Consider the following 8,154-nt stretch of genomic DNA (forward strand, 5'->3'; position numbering starts at 1 on the left):
ACATATTTATGCCCCTACACATGTAAACATGCATATACAGACATGTACACACACACACACACACACACACACACACACACATATATATCTCACATGCATATCCATGCAAACAAAAATAAAAACAACGCCTTATAGCAATGTCTTATAGTAGGACCTGGAGGATGTTAGGCAAGTGCTCTGCCATTGGCTCCAGCCCCTGTACTTGTTTGAGATAGGGTTTTGCCAAATGGCCCAGGCTGGCCTTGAATTTGTTTACTTTTCTGCCTTAGTCTCCAGAGTTCCTGTGATCCTAATCATGTCCTCCACACCTGAGCTTCTGAAATACCACCTCTTTGGTATGTATAATTACTTCATTTTGAGATGGAGGGCCTAACCAAGATCCTTTCACCTAAACCTTCAGAGCTGCCATCTCTTGGGTCCAAATCTGATTGTTCGGTGCAGGCTCAGTTTTCTTTTTTAACTCTGTGCTGGTCTAAGAAGACATTTCTGTTGGTTGGCTATGATTCATGTGCCCAGTGGGTCACCATAGAAGTGTGGTGAGTTTGTACTATTGAGCTAGCACCTAGACCACAGCTAGTACATAATGAAGATTATGGAATATGGGTGGCACTGAAGAGAGGCTGGGAATAATGTGGACCTCACTTCTCTCAGAGAAGGTAGTTAGATTCTACTTTGGATAAAAGAAACCAAGACTTGCAGAGTAACTAAATGCAGGCTGAGAGCCAGGCACCAGGCCTCCTTTGCTTTGGCTCGAACACTAGTTTAACTCTGCACATGCATGTAACTTACTCCAGGAGTAGCTGTTTATCTAACCTAGCTCATTCCCTTCAAGACTGAAGACACCCACAAACAGGGAAGCCTCACATGACTACCCTCAACTGAAAACAATGTCTCTATAGAGGGAGGCTCCTCTAGGATCAAAAGTAATCACCCTGTAGGAAGCAGACTGCTCCCCTAAAGCGACAAGAATGACAGCAAGTCCTTTGAACCACATTGCAGAACCAGACGAGACACTGGTCAACCACACCTAGATCAGGACGGCTTAACAATGCTATCATATCTCTTACCCTTGCTCCAGTTCCTTCTCCATTTAAACCTAAAAGCTCATGGTTTCCTGAAGATGAACTTGGGGCTGCTGGACCACTTTGCCCCTTTTCCCAAAATGATGCCTAAGCCCCCTTTTTATTTTATCACTGCTTGTTTTTTGATCATTGTAGTATTGGAATGTGTATGTGTGTGGGGGTGGGGGTGGTGGTAAACCTAACTGCTGATCTCAGGCTTCAGGCCTGAAACTCCAGTCACACGACTTTACTAGTTACAGGCCATAAAGCTAACTAGCAAGTCTTCCAAGCACGATTCCCTTCTGCCAAAGGGTATCATGGGTTATGATACCCAATGTAAGACAGATTTGTGAGAATTAACAAGTTTGTGAGAGGCACGGTTGCACAGATCAGTGGGTAAATATGAGGAAGCAGGTCCAGATCCCCAGAATACCTATAAAAAAGCCAAGCCAGGTATGGTTGGGTGCAACTGTAACCCAGCACTGAAGCTAGGACAGAAATGGGTAGGTCCTGGGGGCTTTCTAGCTTGCTAGCCTAGTTGAAATGGTGAGCTTCAAGTTCAGCAAGATCATTTCTTTTAAAGCAAGCTGGAGAGTGATGGAGGAAGATGCCTGACATCAACCTCTGGCCTCCAGAGACATGAACAGGTGAGTACACCATTGTATTTACACACAATCACCCCACCGCTCTCCCAAACAACAACATACGTGAAGCCAGGCGAGATGACAGATGCCCATAATCCCAGCTCTCAGAAGGCTGAGGAAGGAGGGTTACACACAAGCTTGGGGCTAGCTTGGGATATACACATTGAGGTCCTGGACTACAGAGCAAACCTCTGTCTCACAAATTAAAAATGCATATAATAAATAAAAAGAATAACATGGGCTCTTAGTTAAATTTTTCTTCTTCCAATGACTTGAGAGGCTGAGAACAGAGTCCCGTTGGTAGAGTTCTTGTCTACCAAGATAAAGAACCAGATAAAATGGATAAAACCCAAGAATGGGAATCTTAGCAAGAGGCAAGTGTGGCAGGTCTCCAAGGTCATCTCAGGTACCTTCAGAGTTTGAGGCTAGCCTGAGTTCCATGGACCCTTTATCAGAAAAATAACAACAACAAAAAAGGAGAGCTGTAGAGATGGCCCAGAGGTTTAAAGTACTTGCTGTTCTTCCAGAAGACTCAAGTTTCATTCCTAGTATCCTTGTTATGTAGCTCACAAGCATCTATAATTCCAGTTACAGGAGATACAACACCCTCTTCTGGACACTTCAGGCACCCCCACACACAACACAAACCCCCCCCCACACACACACACAGAGACAGACAGAGAGAGAGAGAGAGACAGAGACAGACAGACAGAGATAGACAGACAGAGACAGAGAGAGATACACACATGCATAAATAAAAATAAATCTTTTTAAAAAAAATGACCTGAAACTAACTTTTGGCTCTCTTAGACGTCAATGTCACCCTTAGTTGAAAGCCAAAATACCCCTCTATACACTCACAGGAGGGGTGACATGGGCAGATGAGAGTTATGTATTGAAACACAGAAATGTAGCATGCTGCTGACAAGAGTGCCATGCCTCTCCTCTCATTTCTAGGGCAACAAGGGAACAATCTGCCTCTAATGTTTTTATCCCCTTTAGCCACACAAATCAGGGTAAAGATGGTGTCACATTTGTGGTAATTCCTTATAATGGCTTTTAGCAGAATCCTCTATCAGAAAAGAGGAAGCAGCAGGCCACTCCCTGGTCACTTAGAGACTTGGCAACTTTCTTTCCTTCTTATTTTAGAGGATTAGGGAGAAAACTAACTTGGAATAGCTATGTAAGTGATTTCATGCTAGGGAGACAGTTGTGTCCCCAGGTTATCAGACTGCTGTCATCTTTTTCTTTTAAAACATTAGTGTGTTTAACAGCCTTTAAGGAGCCTAAGCTTGATGGTCTCCAAGGAAAAGATACAAAAGGCTACTCTGAACTGGCCAACAGAGTTCCATGGATCCCCAAACAGTCCAGGCTATTGCCAATGCAGTTGGCTACTCTTTAGAAATTGACTCAAGGCCCTATTGCTGAAGTCATAGAACATGGGGAAATCTAGCTGGTACTCAACTGGAAACTTTATCCCAACTGGCTAGCTTTCATACAGCTAGAAAGTAATATGCATACTACTAGAGGTTCAAACTCTTCCAACTATGCACCCTAAAAACTACAATAATAAATTATCTGACAAGATTTGCCCACTGAGTAGCACAGATGTTATGGGAGTGACCAACCACTGTCTGATTATATCTAAGGCCCACTCCACGAGATGGACCACCTACCTGGCACTGTTAACTGGGCCCAGAACCTGTGGTTCGATAGGTCCTAGGTGAGAACCTGATACTATCTATTATTCTACCTAATGGACTCAGTGTTAAAACAACTCCTAATAACTTATGGCTACACCCACAGATTATTGCATCTCTCAACCCTCTTCAGAGAAGCTTCTTTCAATAGATGGCAATTAACACAGAGATCCTCAACTGGTTAACATGCAGAGAATAAGATACACTGAAGTACTCAGCTATAAATGAGATATTTATATCAAACTCTTTCCCTCAAGGACCAGGGATCTTCAAAGAAGAAGGGGCAGAAAGACTGTGAACACCAAATCTGGTGGCTGAGAGTGTTTTCAAGATTCAACAGGACAATAACACATGACTCATAGCATCTGTGACAATATACACAAGACTACACAAGCTCAAGCCAGAAAAACTTCCTGCATGGAGGATGGAGAGGAGAGTAGAAAATCCCACTACTAGTCGATGAGCCACTAGCATTTGGTAGCTGCTGGGAGAGGGAGAGTCAGTTTTCTATAATTGTGTGACTCCTGGTAGGTCAACCACATTACAGGGCAGGGCCCATACCCAAGAGAAGTTGGGTTAACATAAATTGGACTGAAAAGGGGGAGGGGAAGGGAGGAAGTGAAGGAGGAAGAAAAAGGAGATAGAGGAGGAGGACAGAGAGAAGAGAAGAAAGAAGGGAGAAGGGGGAAGAGGAGAATGATGATGATGAGGAGGAGGAGGAGGAGGAAGAGGGGAATGGTGATGATGAAGAGGAAGAGGAGGAGGAGGACTAGAAGTTGGGCGGGTAGGAAGGTGAAGGTGAGGAAAGGGGCAAGGGAGAATATGGTCAAAATATATGAAATTCTCAAAGAATAAAAACTTTTAAAAATGTAGGTGTTTGTGTGTGAGTTAATTCACTTAGCATAATGCTTTAAGATGTATCTGTATTATAAACATTATTTAGTATTATATATCTGTATTTTCCTTTGTGTGAATATAATTTGTTAATCCATTCACCTGTTGATAGAAAGCTGTGATCTTTCAAGTTTGGGTGTGGTTTTAAATAAACTGTCTTGAGCAGTTGTGTACAGTTTTTAAAAAAGCTTCTCTGTATCTATCAAAGAAATAGACCCATAGGCAAAGAATTCTGACAGGCCTGAAATGGGTAATGATGTTATCTCACAAAACTACTGAAACTCTTTTCTTTAAAAAAGATGGGGATCCTTCAAGTACCCATTTTCATCAGCCAGGTAACAGAGGACAGAGACAATGAGGCCCAGGTCTCCTTACCTTCAGGAAAAGAATTAGTTAGCTTATGTTCCAGCCTTTATATCCTAACCTTCTATAAACTGTGAGATGGCCACAAACAGTGGAGGTAAAAAATGAAACACACCTCCCACCTCATTTTGACAAAACTATAAAGGAATCTATCAATGCTTTCCTAATTTCTCAGAAACTAAGGTAGTGGGTTTATGGATCTAAGTGCCTGGCAACCACTGCATATTTTACTCATAAAATGAAAACTGAATCAGACATCAGACAATTTTACTGAGGTAAAAATTCCCAGAAGGAAAACAAGACACCCCACTATACATGTATATGGTTTAACTGACTAGAACTCTGTGACTGTGGATGTATGTGGTTTAACTGACTAGAGCTCTGGAACTGTGGAATGTGCTAGAATGTTGTAGATGGAGAACCAAACCATTTTGTGCTATCTTTAGTCTGCTTAGCAACTGATCATTGCCCACTTCTGTCTGATCCAACATCTTTGTGACTATCAAGTAAAATCCTCTGGAATGCATTAACTTAGTAGAGCCACTGGCTTCCACCACCCGAGAGTTAAGGACATTCAGACAGTATCTGAGATCCACAGCAAGGCTTTTGCCTCTTTGCTGTGATGGCCTTCCTCATGTTTCCATCAATGTATATTTTTTAATGGTTTAATTTATGACTTTTTTGTTCTATAACTATAAAAATCATTATGAAACAATTTTCACATTAGAATGTGTTATCTGGGCCAACCTGAATCTGTGTTCCTAGGCCATAGTCATTCATTTTGACTCAAGAATAAGTTGTCTCATATTTCCCTTTGAGGCAATTTTTCTAACACTTCACCAATCAGTTGTCACAGGCAGAGTTTATATGGTGCCTTTCTTAAATAAAAAGGAATATTATGTTCAGTCACAGTGAAGTTTCTTAGATCATAGGTTTATCTTTCAGGAGTCTCTAGCCTCTTCTTTGTTTACCAAACGTCAGCCTTTTTCCCTCTTGGGATCTTACACTTTCACAATCTGCCAGGCAAACATGAGAGAACACATTAAGAATTACAGGATAAAACCCAAGGAAAAAGAAGTAAGTTAGACGAACACAAATATCTCTCCACACAGATAAAAAGAAAAGCATGACATGGACCATGCAACACTGAAGGAGTCAGCTCTTTGTTGAATATTTGTTTCATAATCCTGGGAGCAAAGTGGAATACAAAAAAACAGTCCAGATCTTTATCAACAACAACAAAAAACAGTCCAGATCTTTTTCAACGATTAAGTATATCCCCACTCATCTTATGCTGTCTTCATCACTGAATAAACTTTGACATACAGAACATTACAGAAGTGCATATGACAATACAAGCTGACCACACGGATGTTCACTACTCTGGTCTCTTTTGGGGAGCTGAGGGGTCCTGGAGACCCAAACCAGGCTCTGGAGCATGTCAGGCAATGCTCTACTGCTGAGCCACACCGGAAGCCTGGGCCTGTTTTTCTGCTGAGTATAACTTAGAAGGGATTTGAGCCATTGGAAAAAATGCTAACACATTTGATACAAAACTGCCTGACTGGAGGGAACCTAACCCCTATGTTTGTTCATGGTGTGTGTGTAAAAAGCTGAGCCAGCACCCACCTGCATTAACTTGATCCACTTAACATACACTTGTGCCTTCTCGTATGTGTGAGTGTGTGTGTGAGAGAGAGAGGCAGAGACTGTGATCTTTTCTGATCAGTCTGATGAGGCCGTACTCATATACAATTTATGAAAAATAATTATATATGATAGGCTCTGGAACTAGAATCACCTGTGGTGACTCACCTTCTGGGGGAAAAAAGGTAGTGTTGCAATTTTTAAAGGAAAATAGCAAACAAATGCAAAAATAGATAGGGTAAGGACTTGCATGCCTAACACCCATCTTTGGCTATCAATCTCTCATGGCTCAGTGTGCTCCAGCACCCCCCCAAATGAAACAAATTCTCAATTTATATTTCAACTTCAGTCAGTAATTCTAAAAAATCAGTTTTTAAATAATGTAATTATGGGGCCAGCCAAAATGGCTCAGGGGCTAAGGGCTCTTGCCATAAGCCAGAACACCTGAGATGCAATCACTAACACACAAGAAGACTATTCTTGAAAGCTGTCCTCTTTCACATGTGTGCACACGGGAAGACAGAACAGACATACAGACAAGTCACACAGAGAGAAATGTTTTAAAATGGTAAAATGTAATTATAATACCCTTTCAAAAAATTAAAAACATCTCCTCAAATTCCAGAACATTCCAAAACTAGGGCACAGTCAAGTTCCACAAGTTTCGCTCTGCTAGGGCTCTCGTTTTACCTGAAATTTTCATAGGAGCAAACCTGTTAACTTTAAAAACTTGACTTATAAGGAAACACTAGGTATCGGCCATGCCAATATGTGCTAGTATACATTCATAAATCTAAAGCACCACTTTTCGCGTGTCCTCTGTCACCGTGGATATGATCTACCTCTGGGATCTGAGGAACAACGCCCTAATCAGATCATTTGCACAAGTTGGGGACGAAACGGGCATATTTCCTTATCCTTCCTTGTAGCCAGGTGGGTGTGATGGCCTCCGCAGGGGGAACAGGAACGTGGAGGGTTGCCACAGTTTGGCCACCACAGCGGAACGACAGAAGTTGCTTAAGCCCCGCTCCCCAGGGCGGGTCCCCGAGCCAGCCGCCCCGCTCCAGTACCGACAGACCGCCCTGCAGAGCAGCTGTGAGCCGGTGTGAGCCGGTGTGCCCGGGCAGGGTTCAACCGCCCGGCATGTGCCAGGAAGTCAGCGGGGAACGTCGCACACCCACCTTACCCCTCTACCTGCCGCAGAAGGCTCGGAACCCCTGCGTGGAGACCGAGAGCCCGTGGGACACTGCCCCCCGTCCGCCTCAGACGTCAGCAGGGCTTCGCGCTCCGCCGCGTCACCCGGAGTCCTAGGAAGGGAAGCCTCGTCGTGACGTGACAGGCCAGTGGCCTCCACGAGTCGTGCGCTCACCTCGGCTAGCACTCCTCAGCCCTTGCGTAGCGTGAGTGGCTTGAAGACGCCAACCTCCGAGACTGCCCGAGGGGCGGGGCCGCCTGTCGCTCACCTCCGCTCGCCCCGCCCACCCACGCTCCGCCCGCCCCAGGTGAGCTCCCTCAAAGGGCGGGGAGAGGGGCGGGGCCACGCGAGGCTCACCTCCACTCGCCCCACCCCGCCTCCTGTCCTTGGTTACGGCTGGAGTAATCCAGATGCTCTTTTCTTTCAGCCGTACGGAAAGTGCTCAGGGTAAGGTGCCTGAGTCCACACTGTGGTCACCCATCTGATTCATACTGGAAAAAACAGCCTCTGGCTTCCAATCGCCTGAAAGCGGCACTCCCGAGCTGACAGCGCATAGGACGCCTCCTGCGGGGTGGGCGACCAGAGGCGACCGAGTTGACCGATTGAGTAGGCAGAAGACTGCAGGAGTTGCAGTGTGCGGGGTGGGGGTG

The 8,154-nt window shown here is 44.4% G+C and overlaps 1 protein-coding gene across 1 annotated transcript in view; it reads right to left on the minus strand.

Moving 5' to 3' along the window:
* Gpr160 (G protein-coupled receptor 160) overlaps positions 1 to 7,571 on the minus strand; it is a 36,329-nt gene extending 28,758 nt beyond the window's left edge. The window contains exon 1 of the mRNA XM_028764725.1: positions 7,496 to 7,571. The gene's annotated coding sequence lies outside the window, so the exon portion shown is untranslated. The remainder of the gene's footprint in view (positions 1 to 7,495) is intronic.
* Between the last annotated feature and the right edge of the window lie 583 nt (positions 7,572 to 8,154).

Source organism: Grammomys surdaster, unplaced genomic scaffold (genome assembly GCF_004785775.1).
Source record: "Grammomys surdaster isolate TR1022 unplaced genomic scaffold, NIH_TR_1.0 62, whole genome shotgun sequence".
NCBI classification, from domain to species: Eukaryota; Metazoa; Chordata; class Mammalia; order Rodentia; family Muridae; genus Grammomys; species Grammomys surdaster.